This window comes from Phyllostomus discolor, chromosome 2, assembly GCF_004126475.2.
Source record: "Phyllostomus discolor isolate MPI-MPIP mPhyDis1 chromosome 2, mPhyDis1.pri.v3, whole genome shotgun sequence".
In the NCBI taxonomy this organism is placed as follows: domain Eukaryota; kingdom Metazoa; phylum Chordata; class Mammalia; order Chiroptera; family Phyllostomidae; genus Phyllostomus; species Phyllostomus discolor.
The window spans coordinates 162,195,513-162,215,541 of NC_040904.2; positions in this window are offsets into that span (position 1 = coordinate 162,195,513).

Genomic DNA, 20,029 nt, shown 5'->3' on the forward strand with positions numbered 1-20,029 from the left:
AACACAGAGAAAACCAAAATTAAAGCGCATATGAGAAAATAGTTTTCTTTATTGTCAGCCACTGGTTGTCCCATATTCAGAAACTTAATTGTGTGCATATATTTTCACCAATCAACTTTGAGTTCATCAAAGTGGACATGTCCTCCTCTAACATCAGCCATTTTTACAAAAATGCTGTTTTTTAGATTGGCTAGATTGAAATAAGTCTTGCTTATGACTTAATACGGGGTTTGCTTATCATTCAAAATTTAGCTACATTATTTAGTGTTGATCTATCTTTCAAAGACTTTATCCTAATAGAATCTTTCAGTAGGTTATATTTTCTATTTTCTAAATTTAATAGATATTTCAAGTAATTTCATTCCATTTATTTATCACCAAGTCCCATTTTATATATTCTTTCTTACATTTTTGTGTCACTTCCTTTAAATGATTTTAACTCCATCTGCCTGCCTATTCATATATTTTATCAATGGCCTCTAGATTCAACACTTCAAAAATTTCCTGTAAATTATTTAAAATTACTCAAACATGGATGATGTAGGAAATAATCAGAAAAACTGAAATTGATCTTTATATCTTTTAATCTTTTTTTACTTTATTTAACTTATAATAGTCTAATATTATCTTTTTTATGGTTGTGCAGATCACATTGGGAAGCCATAGCTTTTCACTTTAAGCATAGTCACAGTTCTTGTCACTGACTCCTGCTACAACAATGTTTTGTAGTTATTCATTATAATTTTTATTAATTATTTTTTGTAGTACAGCAAGACTCTGTCTTAGCCAATGTTCAGAATTAACAGATAATATTCAAAAAGTTTTCTTTATTACCCCTATTTAAAAATGTAAACCTTAGCCCTTCCTGGCATAGCTCAGTGGATTGAGCGTGGGCTGTGAACCAAAGCATTGCAGGTTTGATTCCCAGTCAGGACACATGCCTGGGTTGCTGGCCAGGTCCCCAGTGGGGCCACATGAGAGGCAACCACACATTGATGTTTCTCTCTCTCTTTCTCCCTCCCTTCGCCTCTCTAAAAATAAATAAATAAAATCTTTTTTAAAAACTTTAAGAAAATGTAAACCTTAGTGACTTTCAATCATTTATTCATTTGAAAAATACTTACTTAGTTCTATGTGCAATGAATTTCTCTAGGTAGGAACTGAGGGTGTAGTGGAGGTGAAAAATATTACTGCTTCAACAGGTATATATTTCTAAGTTTATAAAGATTTAGGGATCTGTTCAGGAGCAGTTAGTTACATTTTCTTTTAAAATCACCGTTCTTACTTTGACAAAGTTCAGTAGTTATTTTGTTGCTATTTATGTGGTGGGAGGGGGCCTCAATCTTGAAGTCCAGAAAAAAAATCGTCAAAATTTTACATTCTTCTTAAATAATACACTTTCTAAGCATGAAAAAAATAAAATAAAATATAAGCTATAATAGAAAGAATCAAATGCCACATAAGTATTTTCCTTTTCTTTTCAATTAAGTTCATTCAAATATATTTCTCTATTTTTCTAGATGATGATGTTATTTTATTCACACATTTTTAAAGCTATTGAATTCCTAGAATTTTTGTGTTAAACACCTGAATGCTTACCAACAGTTTTAATCTATTGTTCATTAAAATATTAGTCCTTGCATTTGAACATAAACAGTTTTTATTTGATTGCCCCTTAAGTTTTTCCATTAGTCACTTTCCTTTCATTAAAATATAAATCTACATTATTTTATTATATGTGGAGTTGCATGACTTGGTAGACTAAATATAACTAGTAGAAACATTATTTCATCATTGTTTCCTATTATTCATAATGTTCTTAGTTTTGTTAAACACAATAATTGCCTTCAACCTTGAACTGGGTGTAAATGTTTTGTTAGATTTCCTCAAGATGTAAAATATCTGCTCTTTAGTTTTTCCTCTATGAGTCATCTAATGAAGCTAAAGTTTACAGAATTAGATAGAAAGAATGAACTTGTCATTTATATATGAAAAATTACATTATTATATTTTATAAATATTCATAGTAAAATTATAAAAGAATTTTCCTTCTTCATCAAGAGGAATGGATAAATAAGACAATTTAAAGGCAAATTTAAATCCCTTGTACTTGAAAATATCTTTCTAACTTCTGAATAAAAAAATTCAAAAGTTAAATTTAATATTTGACTTACCTTACACAGGACATTGTTTTTTCTTTTGTCTTGGTCTATAGTAGAATATATGAACTAACTAAATTAAGTCTGATGATGGTCATTTCAGGACTGTATTCAATTATCAATGGATGTAAAAATAATATTTTCTTTAAAAGTATTTGAATAAAATGTGAAATGTGTTTTATTTATTTTCCAAAATATTTCTCATTTTTTCACTTAAGTTCCTATTTACTACATATCTCAATATTCAAATATTAGAGAACATTGATGTATCTCTATTATTCCTTCAGTTTGGTTAATTTTCAGGAAGCATTCCTTAAGCTTTAACTGGAAGTATTATATCATAGGTTAAAATCTAGGAAGAAATACAACAGTTAAGTACAGAAATTTAACATATCCCATGATTCTAATTAAACTTTATCATTTTGCTCAACAGGGACACATGGCAATCTGTTAAAATCAGCAAACAAAAAGGATTAAAATATTTCCCTAAAGACTGGTATTCAGAAAGTAGTAATTGTGTGCCAATAAAAAAAAATCCACTCAGCTTTTTTTTTAAACTGAAAATATGTAACAAAAACATCAATTGTTTCATAGTTCTAAGACAACATGAAAAAGAGGTAAAAAATGGCAGCCATGTAGGTGGGAGCTTGTGCACCCAACTGGGACACATAGCCGATCTTCTAAAAAACAAAGTGAACAGTCAACAGAATTTTAGCCAATAAAAAGTTTGGGAGCCAAAGTATGCAAAAGATGCTTCAAAATGGGCGGTAAGGAGGTTTTATACTCCCATGGGAGGGTCCCTGGGCCTGGCCATAGAGATTGTGGCTGCCACGGTGAGTACACTGGAGGAGAGCCCAGTCAGTGATAGCACCCTAGCTCCCTCCGGTCCCAGGGTGGGGAAATCCCAGACCCATGCCAAGAAAGACCTGGATGCATAAAGTCACTGGTGGAGGGTGGGGAAAGTAGCAAACAATGCATAGTCTACCAAGTACTGAAGCCGAGGTGGCAGTCACTGGCCCAGGAAATTGCCAGGAAATTTGGGACATCTTGGTGACACCTGGAGCTGAAATAGGAGGTGGGCGGTGAGGGGCTATGACCCAGATGGACTCTGGACTGGTCAGAGGGTTGGACTGTGTGGAAAGCACGGCAAAGCCTGAGTGGCAGCAGCACACAAAGATACTTTTTTCAAAAGGGGAACTGAGGTGCTCAGTGCAAGGACCTTGCATGTGCAGTGGCCCAGCCAACCGAAGAGGGAAGATTAAGGGTGCAATTTCCTCCTACTCAGTGCACCTCATGGACTGATCAAAGGGGTGCAAAGAGAGGTGGCTTATCTGAGCCAACTGGGTGCAAATGTGCAGAGTGGAGAATGCAGATCACACAGTGCTCTGAAGGTGTGGGCTGGAGGCTGGGCACTTGTGATTATTGTAGCCCAGTCCAAGCCCCCATCCTGGGGGAACCACAGGAAAGAAAAAGACAGAGCCCAGCCCTCCCTGCCTGCAGGAACCAGGAAGATCTGCAAAACCAGCTGGGCGGTTTTTTGTTTTTCTTTTTTCTCTCAAAGGTAAGACAATAAGATCTGGAGCTAAGAGAAAACCAGAGACATCCAGAAAGAAGTCTGAAGGCAAACACCAACAGCTTAGACACATTTCACTTTGCCCTTCAGCAGAGCTTGCATGTTTTTTTATTTCTCTTTCTTCTTTCCATTTAGTTTTTTGTTTGTTTTTATTGTTCATTTTTTATTCTCCCTTTCATATTGCATTTTTATTTTTCCTCTTTCACTTCACTTGTATTCCAAATTACTCATTACTATTGTAAATACTCATTACTCCAAGTAACTCATTACTTTTACTAAAGTAAAAAGTCTTTTATGTTTTATTCTTTTTATTCAGATTATATGTTTCTTATCCTACTATTGTTATTCCAAATCCCACACAGCACCCTTCCCTGGTCTTAATTCATTGCGCCATCTTCCTAAGCTTTATTACTGTTGCTGTAAACTTTATTTTCTCTCACACTACACCAAGTTTCTGTCCCTTACTCTCACTATTTCTCTTCCATCTAACCTCACATAAGTGTTCTTCTTAAGTCAGCTCACATTCTTTTCCCCTCTAATAAGAGTCATTTCTTTTCCACCTTTTATGAACAGTGGCTGGTTGGGTGAAATACCATAGCTATTGCCATACTTCTCCAATGGAACTTCTATTTGCTCACTATTTGTTTGTATTTTAAATCCCATAAAATACTCTCCCACCATTTTACTCCATTTTGCCTTCCCCTGCCCCTGATCAGCTGAATGAGAAATTTTATTACATTGTTTTCTCTCACCCCCTTTTTCTCCCTCTCTCAACCTGGGTTTTACACCTTACTCTTATTAGTTTCCTTGCCCTATCCTCTCAAAATCATTTTTCTTTACTGTAGACCTCTTATATTTACTTTGCACTTTTCCACAATATTCTTATCTTGTTCCACCTGTATTAAATTTCATTCAGCTGTCATTGCTATTGACCTGCTGTAGTGTGCTCCATTGGTCCAGTTCCTTTTCAATTTTACTGCAAACCTCATAGTATACTAGTATACTCTTCCTTTTTCTAACCCCAATGCTCCAACTAACCTTTCATGTTTACTTACATTTTAAATTTTGTCTCTCCCTTTCTGCACTTTGGTTCTATCCCAACTCTTATTAATCTCCTTCTTCTTACATGCAATAACAATTTCCCCCTCTTTTAGTCATCTCATACTCTCTTTGACTTATAGATACACACATCTCTCTTGCCTTTGTAATCTTAGTGCAATTACAGTTGAGATCGCTGGTGCGGTGGGTGGTTCTTCTGGTTGGCATAGGTTGGTTGTCTGCTAATGCTGGGGTTGTTAACCAAGACCTTCATAATAGCATACAAAAAAAGGTGGGAGTTGTGACTTCCAGTAAACTCATTGGAGGGGAGAACCTACTACAAAGAAGCTCCCAACAGGTAACACCCAAGTATAACACAAGAGCCCACAGAAATGAAAGAAAGGAGAACCTAGAGCACCAGACAAGGAGATCAAAGAGACCATAACCCTTGAATCCCAAAAAACCCCCTATCACAGATGTTCACCTCACAAGACAGCTGGCAAAGCAGAGCATCCAGAACTTCAGAGCAAAAAAGATTGACCTCAAATGGGAGGCAAAGAAAGAACCTGCAATTGAATATAATTGAAGAATCCCTAGTAAAAGAGCTAAATGAAATGGAGGCAAGAAACTCATCAGACATAGAATTCCAAAAAATTGGATATAAGGATGCTCAAGGCACTCAATGAAACTACAAAGAAAATGAATGGGAAATACAACAGCATGGAAAAGGAAATAAAAACTATGAACAAGAACCAGGAAGAAAGTGAAGAATATAATATCTTAAATAAAAATACACTTGAAAGAATTACAAGCAGGCTGGATGTAGCAGAGGATGAAATTAGTGAGCTATAAGGCAAGGTAGAAAGAAATACCCAGATAAAGGGAGCAGCACAAAAAAGACTAAAAAATAGAAGATAGCTTAAGTGGAATGGCTGGACATCATGAAATGCAACAACATTCAAATCATAGGAATTCCAAAAGGAGAAGAAAAGGAGCAAGGATAGAAAACTATTTGGAAAAAAATAATAACAGAAACTTCCCTAAATATGGAGAGGGGAAGGGGGAAAAGCCATACAAGTTCAGGAAGCACAATCAAGATGAACCAAAGAGGCCTACTCCATGACATGTCATAATTAAAATGCCAAATTTTAAAGACAAAGAAAGGATCTGAAAAGCAAAAAGGGAGAAACTGATAGTAACATACAAGGGAGTTCTGGTCAGGTCCAGCAGCTGACTTCTCAACAGAAACACTGCAAGCCAGGAAAGAATGGTAAGAAATATTCCAAGCAATGAAAAACAAAGGCCTGCAAGAGAGAATACTCTACGCAGAAAAGCTCCCATTTAAAAAGAAAGGCAAAATAAGTAGCTCCCCAGACAAATAAAGGGCTAAAAGATAACACTCCACCACATACCAGCATTACAAGACATGATAAAGGGACTGCTGTAAGAACAGAAAGGAAAAGAGTGAGACAGACAGGAACATAGGTTGCAAGGGGGGAAATGGCATGAATATGTACCTATCAAAAATAAACTTAAATGTAAATGGATCAAATGCTCCAATCAAAAAGACATAGATAGCTGAATGGATTAGAAAACATGACATGCACATATGTTGCCTATAGGAGACCCACTGCAGAAAAAAAGACATACACAGACTGAAAGTGAAAGATTGGGGAAAAGTATTTTCCAAGCAAATGGATAGGGAAAACAGGCTGTGGTAACAATATTTATATCAGACAAAATAGACTTTCAAAACAAAGGCCATACAAAGACACAGAAGGATACTTCATAATATTCAAGGGAAGAATCCATCAAGAAGACACAAACATTATAAAACATGTATGCACCCAATATAGGAGCACCAAATATATAAGTAAAATCTTGGAGGACTTTCAAATAAGAGATAGAAGCAAAGACAATTAAAATAGGGGATTTTAACACGACCAATGTCAACAATGGATCCATCTTCCAAAACAAAATGCCAACAAGATATTTGCAGAATTGAACAATGTCTCCTAGATCAAATGGACATAACAGATATATACAGACCCTTTCATCCCAAACAGCAAAATACACATCCTTATCAAAATGCACATGGGACATTTTCAAAGATAGATAAACATTTAGGACACAAATAAGCCTCAACAAATTCAAGAAAATTGAAATTATATCAAGTATTTTCTCAGATCATAAGGGTTTGAAACTAGAAACCAACCTCAAGGAAAAACCCCAAAACACTCAAATTATGGAGATTGAATAGCATGCTATTAAACCATGAATGGGTTAATAATGAGATCAAGGTAGCAACTAAAAAATTTCTGGAAACATGAAAATAAACAAACAATAGCCCAAAAACCTATGGGACACAGCAAAGTCACTCCTGATGAGGGGAGTTCATAGCAGTACAGACCGTACCAAAAAATATATAGAACATTTCAACTAAACAACCTAGCCCTACATCCACAAGAACTAGAGGGAAAATAACAATCAATGCCCAGATCAAGTAGAAGGAAGTAAATAAACAAAGATCAGGGCAGACTAAATTGACATAGAAACTAAAATAACAATTCTAAGGTTCAATAAATCCAGGAACTTGTTCTTTGAAAAGATAAACAAAATACACAAGTTGACAAGCCTTTAAGCAGACTCATCAAGAAAAAAAGAGAGAGGATTCAAAAAATAAAATCAAAGTGAAAGAGGAGAGAATACAGCTAATACCACAGAAATACAAAAGATTGTAAGAAATTACTACAAACAACTATATGCCAAGAATTTGATATCTGGGTGAAATGGACCAAATTTTTAGAAAGACATAATCTTCAAAAATTGAATCAAGAGGAAGGAGAAGAAAGCCTGAACAGACCAATAATAGCTAGTGAATTGAAGCAATAATCAGAAAACTCCAGGTACACAAAAAGCCCGGAGCGGACAGTTTCACAGGAGAATTTTACAAAACATTTAAGGAAGAGCTAACCCCTATTCTTCTCAGACTTCCAAAAAGTCCAAGAAGAATGAAGACTCCCAATTCCTTTATGAAGGCCAGGATATCCTAATCCCAAAACCAGATAAAGACACAACAAAGAAAAAACTACAGATCATTATCACTAGTGAAAATAGATGTTAAATCCACAAAAAATATTGGCAAACCACATCCAGCAATACATTAAAAAGATCATACCCTATGATCAAGTGGGATTCAGTCCAGGGATGCAAGGATGGTACAATATTTGCAAATCAATAAATGCAATGCATCACATAAACAAAAGGAAAAACAAAAATCACATGATTATATCAATAGATGCAGAAAAAAAACATTGATAAGGGTATGATATCCATTTATGATGAAAACACTCAGCAAAGTGGAAATAGAGGGAGCATTCCTCAACATAACTAAGGCCCATATATGAGAAGCTTACAGCCAAATCATACCAATGGGCCAAAAATAAAGCTTTCTCACTAAGATCAGGAACAAGACAAGGGTGTCTGCTTTCACCACTTCTATTCAACATAGTATTGGACGTCCTAGCCACAATGATCAGACAAGAAAAAGAAATAAAAGGCATCCAAATTGGAAAGGAAAAAAGTAAAACTGACTACTGTTTGCAGATGGCATCATAGTGTACATAGAAAACACTATAGACTCCACCAAACAAACTACTCAACCTAATGAGTGAATTTGGCAAAACAGTGGGATACAAGGTCAATATGAAGAAATCAAAGGCACTTTTGCCCACCAATAATTAAATACCAGAAAAAGAAATCATGAAAAAAAATTCCATTTGCTATAGCAACAAGAAAAAAATAAATACCTAAGAATAAGCCTAACAAAGAGGTTAAAGACCTATACTGAGAAAACTACACAACACTGAAGAAAGAAATTAAGAGAGACATAAAAAATAGAGGCATATACCTTGTTCATTGGTTTGAAGAAAAAGCATAATCAAAATGTTGATTCTACCCAAAGGAATTTATAGATTCAATGCAATCCTTATTAAAATACCAAGGACGTACTTCACAGATAAGAACAACACTTTTTTTAAAAAGATTTATTTATTTATTGTTAGGGGAGGGGGGGAGAGAGGATAGAGAGAGAGAGAGAGAGAGAGAGATCAATGTGCTGTTGCTGGGGGTTACGGCCTGCAACCCAGGAATGTACCCTGGCTGGGAATCGAACCTGGGACACTTTGGTTCCCAGCCCGAGCTCAATCCACTGAGCTACGCCAGCCAGGCAGAACAAACACTTCAAAAATTTATATGGGACCATAAACAAACCTGAATAACCTCAGCAACTTTGAGAAAGAAGAACAAAGGGAGGGATCACAATTCCTGATTCAAAACCATATAACAAGCCACTGTAATGAAAACAGTCTGGTATGGCATAAGAATAGACATGTAGATCAATGGAACAGAATAGAGAGCCCAGAAATAAACCCAAGCCTCTATGAACAATTAATCTTTGACAAAGGGGACAGGAACATAAAATGGAGTAAATAGTCTCTTCAATAAATGGTACTGGGAGACCTGGAAAGCTACACATAAAAAATGAAACTTGACTGCCAACTTACAACATACACAAAAATAAAGTCAAAATGGATAAAAGACATAAATATAAGTTATGACACCATAAAAGTCCTAGAGAAGAACATAGGCAGGAAAATTTCAGATATTCCACACAACAATATTTTCACAAATATGTCCCCTGAAGAAAGGGACATAAAGAAAAGAATAAACAAATGGACTACATCAAAAGAAAAAGCTTCTGCATGGCTAAAGATAACATCATCAAAATGAAAAGGGAACCAACCATGTGGGAAAATATGTTTGCCAATGATACCTCAGACAAGAGTTTGATCTCCAAAATATGTAAAGAACTCACACGACTCTACTCCAGGAATACAAACAACCCAATTAAAAAATGGGGAAAGGACCAGAACAGATACTTTTCCAAGGAGGACATACAGAGGTCCCACAGACATATGAAATGAAACTCAGCATCACTAGCCATCAGAGAGATGCAAATTAAAACCTCAATGAGATACCACTTCACAACTGTGAGAATGGCTATCATAAACAAATCAACAAAGAAGTGTCATAGAGGATGTGGAGAAAAGGGAACCCTAGTGCACTCTGGGGGGGGTATGTAGACTGGTAAAAGCCACTGTGGAAAATAGTTTAGAATTTCCTCAAAACTAAAAGTGGAACTGCCTTTTGACCTGGCAATTCCACTGCTGGGATTATATCCTAAAAATCCTGAAACACCAATTCAAAAGAACCTGTGCATCCCACAATTCATAGCAGCACAATTTACAATAGCCAAGTACTGGAAACAGCCTAAGTGCCATCAGTAAATGAATGGATCAAAAAAAACTATGGTACATTTACACAATAGAATACTACTCAGCATAAAGGAAAAGGAACTCCTACCTTTTACAACATGGATGGAACTGGAGAGGCATTATGCTAAGTGAAATAAACTAGACAGTGAAAGAAAAAATACCATATGATCTCACCTGTAAGTGGAACCTAATCAAAAAAAGAAACAAGCAAGCAAAATATAACCAGAGACATGGACATAAAAAACAAATTGACAGCCCTGGCTGGCGTAGCTCAGTGGATTGAGCGCGGGCTGCGAACCAAAGTGTCGCAGGTTCGATTCCCAGCCAGGGTACATGCCTGGGTTGCAGGCTATAACCCCCAGCAACCGCACAGTGATCTTTCTCTCTCTCTCTATCTCCCTCCCTTTCCACTCTGAAAATAAATAAATAAAATCTTTAAAAAAAAAACACAAAAAAACCCAAATTGACATTAAGCAGAGGGGGAGGGACGAGGTGGATAATTGGGGAAAGAAGGGGAAGGGTCATCAAGGAACATCATAAAGAACCCATGGACAAAGACAACATGGGGTGTGAGGATTGAATGTGGGAGCTGGGGGTGGGTAGAACAGAGAAGAGTAATGGGGGAAAATGGGGGCAATTGTAATTGAACAACAATAAAAACAGGAAAAACATTCAAAAATCAAATTATTAAAACAATACAATATGAAATACCTTCTGGTCTAGTTTTGCTCCAATAAGAACTTCATTTTCCTATTACAGAAATAATAGTAATAATAATAATAGGCACATAGCATACTTTAAGTTGCTGCAAAATAGATTAAATTATTTTGGCACTTTTCAAATGGTTTTATTTCTTGCCTTCTTTTTTTAATCCATAGATCTTTTTAATGTTTGCTTTATTTTTAATTAAATGTATTGGGGTTGCATTGTTTTAATAAAATTATACAGGTTTCAAGTGTACAAATCTATAAATATATTATCTGTATATGTATTGTATGTGTATTTATCACCAGAGTCAAAATCTCCTTCACTTGAAAGAAAGAAAATTTCTTCAGTGTTGTGTAGTTTCTGAGTACAGATCTTTTACCTCCTTGTTTAGGTTTATCCTACCAACCTTTATTTTTCTTGTTGCTATAGCAAATAGGGAATTTTATCCCAAAGTTTCTCTTTTTTTTGTTGTTAGTGTACAAAAATGTCTTTGATTTCTGGGTAGTGACTTTCTATCCCCTGTTTTGCCAAATTTACTTATTAGGTGGAGTAGGGTTTTTTTTTGGTGGAGACTATAGGGTTTTCAAAAAGTCATCAAAAGTAGTAAGAAAAAGTGCTACTTGTGCATAATATGAAGAAAATCTATTTTTAATATTTTTAAGTTAAGTTTTTCTTTAAGTATATTTGGTATACAGCCTTATATCCGTTTTAATTAGTTTTACGGTGTACAATATAGTGATTTGACACTTTTTCTACTTTACAATGTTGTTTGTTTCACTCATTCTAATTATTGGTCTGTCACTGTGCAAACTTACCACAACATTTACAAATTTTCTTAAGAAATGTCAAGTCTACTATCAGAATTCACACTGTTCTTATGCAACAAACACATCAGAGCAACTTTTGAAAAAAAAACTATAGTTTTCTTAACTCAAAACCTATAGTTTGATGTGAACCTTTGTTAAAAACCAGTAATAATTTTATTGATTTTTAGAGATAGAGAAGAAGGGATAGAGACAGAGAGAAATGTCAGTTGTTGTTCTACTTATTCACTGGTTGATTTCCTATTGTGACCTGGAGATTATTATGCTAAGTAAAATAAGCCAGTCAGAGAAGAAAAATACCATACAATCTTACTTATGTGTGTAATCTAATGAGCAAAAATAAACTGATGAACAAATAGAACCAGAAAGGGTCTGGATAAATGAAGGTGAAGAGATTAGCCAAAGAACATCTATGCACAGCCTATAGATCGATAACAGTGTGGGTGAAAAGCCAGGGGCTGGGGGGTAGTGGGGCAAGGAGGGGGAACATAGGAAAAGAGGGGGAAATGGAGGACATATGCAATAGTTTCAACAATAAAAAAATAGTTATATATGTGTGTGTATGTGTGTGTTGTCTATTTCTGGACTTTATTCTGTTATATTGATCAATTTACCTATTTGAGGATAATGCCACCCTGCATTGGTAACTGCAGCTTTATAAATATTAAAATGAGGTAGTGTCCTCTAACATAGTTCTTTTCTAAAACTATTTTGATGATTCTGGGTCCTTTGTATTTTTATATGAATGTAAGAATCAAGTTGTCATTTTGCATACACACACACAGGACACCTTCAGGGGTTCTGAGTGTGATTGCATCGAATCTCTGGGTCAATTTCAGCATATTCAACATTTGAAAAATATTGAGTCCAGTCTATGAACACTATATCTGAACTATTGACAAATTTTATTTCTTCATTTGATTATAGACACAGCCAATAATATGATGGTTACCAGAAGGAAATGGTAGTAGAAGGGTAAAAAGGCAAAGAGTGTCAAATATATGGTACAATCTTTATATTTGGCTGGTGAACATAATATATAGATGATGTATCATACAATTGTACCTTGAAACCTATAAATTTTATTAACCAATGTTACCCCAATAAATTAATAATATAAAAGGGACCCAACTTCAAAACATTTTTCTTAATACACAAGATGATGCATTTTTTTGGTTTACAGGCAACATCTTGATAAAAATAAAAGAAAGAAAAGGAAAAAAGAAAAAAAGAAGAAGAAAGAAAGAAAGACAGAAAGAAAGAAGAAAGAAAGACAAGAAGGAAAAGAAAAGAAGAAAAGAAAAGAAAAGACAGAAAAAAAGAAGAAGAAAGAAAAGAGAAAGAAAAGAAAGAAAGAAAGAAAGAAAGAAAAGACGTGGACATACTCCTGAAAAGAGTGACACCTCCTCATGAAAAGCTTCAGGCAGGTCCTTCAGGAGGTATTCCAGAAGGTCTTGTTATCACAAATAACAGCTGCATGTGTGTTTTTGTCCCTGGAGATATTTCAATGGAATGGGATATGCAGGTGGCAGACAGTGAGTGATATTGATAATCCTGACTCTGTGTAGGCCTAGGCTTCTGTGTCTGTGTCTTAGTTTTTAACTTAAGAAGTTAAAAAGTGAGAAAAGATTTAAATAGAATAAAAGCTTATAAAATAGACAAACAACATGTATGAATGACCCACAGACAACACTGTGGGAATTGACTGTGGGGGCAGGGGTATGATGGCAGAGGAGGGCAAAGGAGAAAAAACTGGGACAACTGTAATAGAATAATAATAAAAATGATTTAATAAAAATAAATAAATGAAAAGACATAAAGAAAAATTTTGTAAAGCTGTACAATGGTTTTTGTGTTTTAAGCTAATTGTTATTACAAAAATATCAAAAAAGTTTTTTAAAACTTAAAAAGTTTATAAATTAGAAACATTACGGTAAGCTAAGGTTAATTTATTATTAAAGAAAAATAAATTAAAGGATGGAAGATGGCGGCTTTACTCTAGGCAGCGTTTTTCTCGGCTTCTGTGAAGAGGAGGGAAACTCGTGGAGCAATGGAGAAACAGAGCAGGTGGACTAGGTTACCAAATCACTTTTGAAAGCAGGACATCAAAAATTATTGTGATCACTGAAAAACCAGATGGTAAGGAGGCTGCTTCAGGACAAAAGGGACCCAGGGATCAGCGCGGGGTCTAGGGGTGTGCAGTCCCCAGGCCCAGTGCTCCTGGGTCTGCCTCAGGGCTCCGGGGAGAGAGGAGTCACTGCTCCCCCGAATACAGGGGGGTGAGCAACTCCAGGGGAGAACGTGTTGCTTGAAGGAACAGATTGGCCAGTTGGACTGGGAAAAAATTGCCCAAGGACTATGAACACCCGCCCAGAGACCTGGGAGAAGTGAGGGCCACTAGCCGACATGACCAGGGGCAGCCTGGAAGAGCACCCGCACCCCTAGCCCGGTGGAAGTGCAGATCAGTGGAGAGCACAGAGCCAGGCCGAGCTCTCACCCCACAGGGAGGCCTGAATCTCGCGCTGCGATCTGGGAGGGACGTGGCGCTTGATGCGTTCCTACAGCAGAGGCTCAGAAGTTTCCAGCCAGCCCAACCTGGGGAGCCGGGAAAGGCGCCAACACCCCTAGCCCAGTGGGAGTGCGGTTCCGCTGGGAATGCGGAGCTGGAAAGGGCTTGGCTCCTGCACCATCAGGAAGCCTGACTTGCGTGCGCTGTGAACCCGGAAGGGTCGCGGCAAGGCACTTAGGGCGATCCTAGACCCCAAATCTCAAAAGTTTGGGGGAGGGGCGCGCCCTTTTACGATTCCCAGGGAGGGCGCAGTGAATCCCAAAACGTCGCGGGTGCCTCCTCAGATCACAGAGCTGGAACCCTGCAGGACCCGGGAGTCCGGAAGAACATGGAAGTGAGATCCGGAGAGCCAGTGTGCTCGGGAGCGCCCAGTGTACCTGACAGACTTGCTGAGATCTGGCAGGGAAGAGAGAGAAGCATTTCAAAGGTCCCTCAGCCAGCTGAAGCCAGCAAGATCAGAAAAACTGGTCTAGCCAGTTAGAAACCAACAAGAGGTTTTTTTTATTTTGTTTGGTTTTGTTTGGTTTTTGTGGCTGTTGTTGGTTGATTGATTTTATCTTGTGTTTTATGTGACATTTTATTTTTCAATTCTTATTATTTTTATACCTCGCAATCCCTTATGTTTCTCTTCCATTCATCCTAATATTATTCTTTCCACTCCAAATTTCTCTCTCCTGCACTACATCTTCTACTTTTCTTTCCCTTTTTTTAATCTTGCAAGTTACTGTAAATTTGTATTATCTTTTTCTCACTTTTCTGACATTTTTTATTTTAATAATATTTTGGTTTTCTTTTTCCTTCTGTATAATCTTCTTTGTTTGGCTGGTTATACTGTCATTTGATAGGTTCCCCCTGGTATCTCAGTCACAAGGTGTTGATAAGTTACTATCCTTCATCTGCGTTCCATTAATACACCTCTCAAGGTTCTATACTCTTTATTCTTATTATCTAGACCTCATCGATTCTGCCACAAGACTGTCACTTTACTATTACTGTTAGTAAGACCTAGTCTATACAATTGTAAATACTACTCAATACCCCTACCTGATCTCAGCCCACTTTGCAATTTTCTGAACTATATTATTGTGGGGGTTGTCTCTATTCTTTTACACACTACTCCTATATACTAATCTTTAATCCAACCCTACCTTAGAATCTGACCTCCCACAGCCTCACAGCTTTCTAGATCCAACTAACAATCCTCTCGTCCCCAATAAGAGTCTTACCCCCTTTCCATCCTTTCTAAAACGTGGATAGTGGGGTGGAGGATCATGGTTAACACTATAAGGAGCCAAAGAATAACCCATCTCTTCTCTACTGGCTGCTAATGTAAATATCATAGTAGATTGTCTTGCTGTCTTAAACCATTTTTGTCCTCCAACTGGTCACAAAAAAAGAGTAGGAGGAAGCTGTGAACACCAGGATACTTGAAGGAGATTGCACCACTGAATCTCACAAATATTCTACCACAGAAGTTCACACCATAATTACAGGAAATCAGAACAGATCAATTTAACAAACAAGAGGAAAAAAGAAGAAACACACGAACAATGAGAAAACAAAGAAACAACCCCCATTGAAGGGAAACGAGGAAGCCTCAGGAAAAATGCTAAATGAAATAAAGGCAACTCAACTGTCAGATAGTGAGTTCAAAACAATGATTATCAGAAAGTTCAATGAACTCACAATGAGCTTTCAGAAATTAGAGGGAAACTATATCAATCTCACTGCAAACTATATTAACATGAAAAAGGAAATAGAAACTCTCAACAAAGGCCAAGAGGAAATGAAGAATACAATTTCTGAACTGAAGAACACAGTAGAAGGAATGAAAAGCAGGATCGATGAAGCAGAAGATCGGATTAGTGAGCTGGAGGACAAAGTAGAAAACAACATCCAGAAAGAGCAAGAAAAGGAAAAGAGGCTCAGAAAGAATGAAGAGGGATCAATTGAAATGCAAGACAATATGAAACGTAATAATATCCGTATAATAGGGATACCAGAAGGAGAAGAAGAAAGCACAAGGAATCGAAAACCTAGTTGAACAAGTAATGAAGGAGAACTTCCCTAATTTGATGAGAGAAAAAGTCACACAAATCCAGGAAACACAGAGAGTCCCAATCTAGAGGAACCCAAAGAGACCCACCTCAAGACACATCATAATTAAAATGGCAAAATTTCAAGACAAAGAGAGAATCTTAAAGGCAGCCAGGGAGGAAAAGGAAGTAACATACAAGGGAGCCCCAATAAGGCTAACGGCTGACTTCTCAATGGAAACACTTCAAGCCAGAAGAAAATGGCAAGAAATACTCCAGGTAATGAGAACCAGAGGTCTGCAACCAAGGCTACTATATCCAGCAAGGCTCTCGATCAAGATAGAAGGCCAAATAAGAAGCTTCTCAGACAAAAGAAGTCTAAAAGAATACACCTCCACCAAACCAGCTATGCAAGAGATTCTAAAGGGACTGCTTTAAGGAAGGGAAGGAAAAGAAAGAGAGTGAGAGAGGAACACACATACATAAGAGACAATGAATAAGTACCTATCAATAACAACCTTAAACTTAAATGCATTAAATGCTCCAATCAAAAGACATAGAATAGCTGAATGGATAAGAAAAAATGATCCACATATCTGCTGTCTACAAGAGACCCATCTCAGGATAGAAGACCTACACAGACTGAAAGTGAAGGGCTGGAAACAAATCTTCCAAGCAAATGGACAGGAAAAAAAAGCCGGGGTAGCAATACTCATATCAGACAAAATAGACTTCCACAAAGGTCCATAAAGAGAGACCCAGAAGGTCACTTCATAATAATCAAAGGAAGAATCCATCAAGAAGACATAAATATTGTAAATATATATGCACCCAAAATAAGAGCACCCAAATACATAAAGAAAATCTGAGAGGACTTCAAGAAAGATATGGACAGCAACACAATTATAATGGGAGATTTTAACACCCCACTATCAAAAATGGACAGATCTTCCAAACAAAATATCAACAAAGATATTGTGGCATTGAACAATACCCTTGATGAAATGGGCTTTACTGATATATACAGAGCCCTCCATCCAAAAGAAGCTAAATATACATTCTTTTCAAATATACACAGAACATTTTCAAAGATAGACCACATGATAGGACACAAAACAAGCCTCAAGAGTTTCAAGAAAATTGAAATCATAACAAGCATTTTCTTGGATCACAAGTGACTGAAGCTAGAAACCAACCCGAAGGAAAAAAAAAAACCCAAAACACTCAAATTCATGGAGATTAAATAGCATGCTATTAAACAAGGAATGGGTCAAGAATGATATTAGGGAAGAAATCAAATGGTTTCTGGAAACAAATGAAAATGAATTCACAACAACCTAAAACTTATGGGACACAGCCAAGGGAGTCCTGAGAGGGAAGTTCATAGCAATACAGGCCTACCTAAAAAGGTTAGAAACATTCCAAACAAACAACCTAGCCCTACGTCTACAAGAACTTGAGGAACAACAACAAAGGCAGCCCAGAGCAAGCAGAAGGAAGGAAATAACCAAGATCAGAGCAGAATTAAATCACATAGAGACTAAAAGCACAATTCTAAGGATCAATGAATCCAAGAGCTGGTTCTTTGAAAAGATAAACAAAATCAACAAACCTTTAAGCAGACTCATCAAGAAAAAAAGAGAGAAGACCCAAGTAAACACAATCAGAAATGAAAGAGGAGAGATTACAACAGATACCACAGAAATACAAAGGATTGTAAGAAATTACTACAAAGAACTGTATGCCAAGAAATTTGAAAACCTAGGTGAAATGGACAACTTTCTAGAAAAATATAATCTTCCAAAGTCAATGAAAAAGAAGCAGAAAGCCTGAACAAACCAATGACAACAAAAGAAATTGAAGCAGTAATCAAAAAACTCCCAACACACAAAAGCCCTGGACCAGATGGTTTCACAGGAGAATTGTACAAAGCATTTAAGGAAGAGCTAACCCCTATCCTTCACAGACTATTTCAAAAAATCCAAAAAGATGGGAGTCTCCCAAACTCTTTTTATGAGGCCAACATCATTCTAATTCCAAAACCAGATAAAGACATAACAAAGAAAGAAAACTTCAGGCCAATATCACTGATGAACATTGAAATCCTCAACAAAATACTGGCAAACCGCATCCAACAATACATTAAAAAGATCATACACCATGACCAAGTGGGATTCATTCCAGGGATGCAAGGATGGTTCAATATTCACAAGTCAGTAAATGTAATACATTGCATAAACAAAAGCAAAGACAAAAACCACCTGATCATATCCATTGATGCAGAAAAAGCATGTGACAAGGTACAGCACCCATTCATGATAAAAACACTCGGCAAAGTGGGAATAGAGGGAGCATTCCTCAACATCATAAAGGCCATGTATGAGAGACCTACAGCCAACATCATATTCAATGGGCAAAAGTTAAAATCTTTTCCACTAAGGTCAGGAACAAGACAAGGCTGTCCACTTTCACCACTTCTATTCAATATAGGATTGGAAGTTTTAGCCACAGTGATCAGACAAGAAAAAGAAATAAAAGGCATCCAAATCAAAAAGTAGAAAACAAAACTGTCACTGTTTGCAGATGACATGATAGTGTACATAGAAAATCCTATAGACTCTACCAAAAAACTGCTTGACCTAATAAATGAATTTGGCAAAACAGTGGGATACAAAGTCAATATCCAGAAATCAGAGGCATTTCTGTACACCAACAATGAAACAGCAGAAGCAGAAATCAAGGAAAAAATCCCATTTGAAATAGCAAAATGAAAAATAAAATATCTAGGAATAAACCTAACCAAAGAGGTAAAAGACCTGTATTCAGAAAACTATATAACACTCAGGAAAGAAATCAAGGAAGACACAAACAAATGGAAACATATACCGTGTTCATGGATTGGAAGAATTAATATCATCAAAATGTCCATACTACCCAAAGCAATTTACACATTCAATGCAATTCCTATTAAAGTACCAATGGCTTATTTCACAGACATAGAACAAACACTTCAAAACTTTATATGGAATTATAAATGACCCCGAATAGCTGCTGCAATTTTGAGAAAGAAGAATAAAGTAGAAGGGAATCACAATACCTGACACTAAACTATACTACAAGGCCAGATGGCTTCTGCATTTCCTATACTATTCTTAACCTCCGCCTGTCTATTTTCTATCTACCATTTATGCTACTTATTCCCTGTACCTTTTCCCTACTTCTTCCCCTCCCCTCCCCCACTGATAACCCTCTATGTGATCTCCATTTCTGTGATCTGTTCCTGTTCTAGTTGTTTGCTTAGTTTTTGTTTTTGCTTTTTTAGGTTCAGTTGATGATAGTTGTGAGTTTGTTGTTTGTGAGTTTGTTGTGAGTTTGTCATTTTACTATTCATATTTTTTATCTTCTTTTTCTTAGATAAGATCCTTTAACATTTTATATAATAATGGCTTGGTGATGATGAACTCCCTTAACTTGACCTTATCTGGGGGAAGCACTATATCTGCCCTTCCATTCTAAATGATAGCTTTGCTGGATAGAGTAATATTGGATAGTGTTGTCCTTGACTTTCATGACTTCAAATACTTTTTTCCAGCCACTTGTTGCCTGCAAGAGATTTCTTTTGAGAAATCAGCTGATAGTCTTATGGGAACTCCTTTGTAGGGAACTGTGTCCTTTTCTCTTGCTGCTTTTAAGATTCTCTCCATATCTTTAATCTTGGGTAATGTAATTATGATGTGCATTGGTGTGTCTTCCTTGGGTGCAACTTCGTTGGGACTCTCTGAGCTT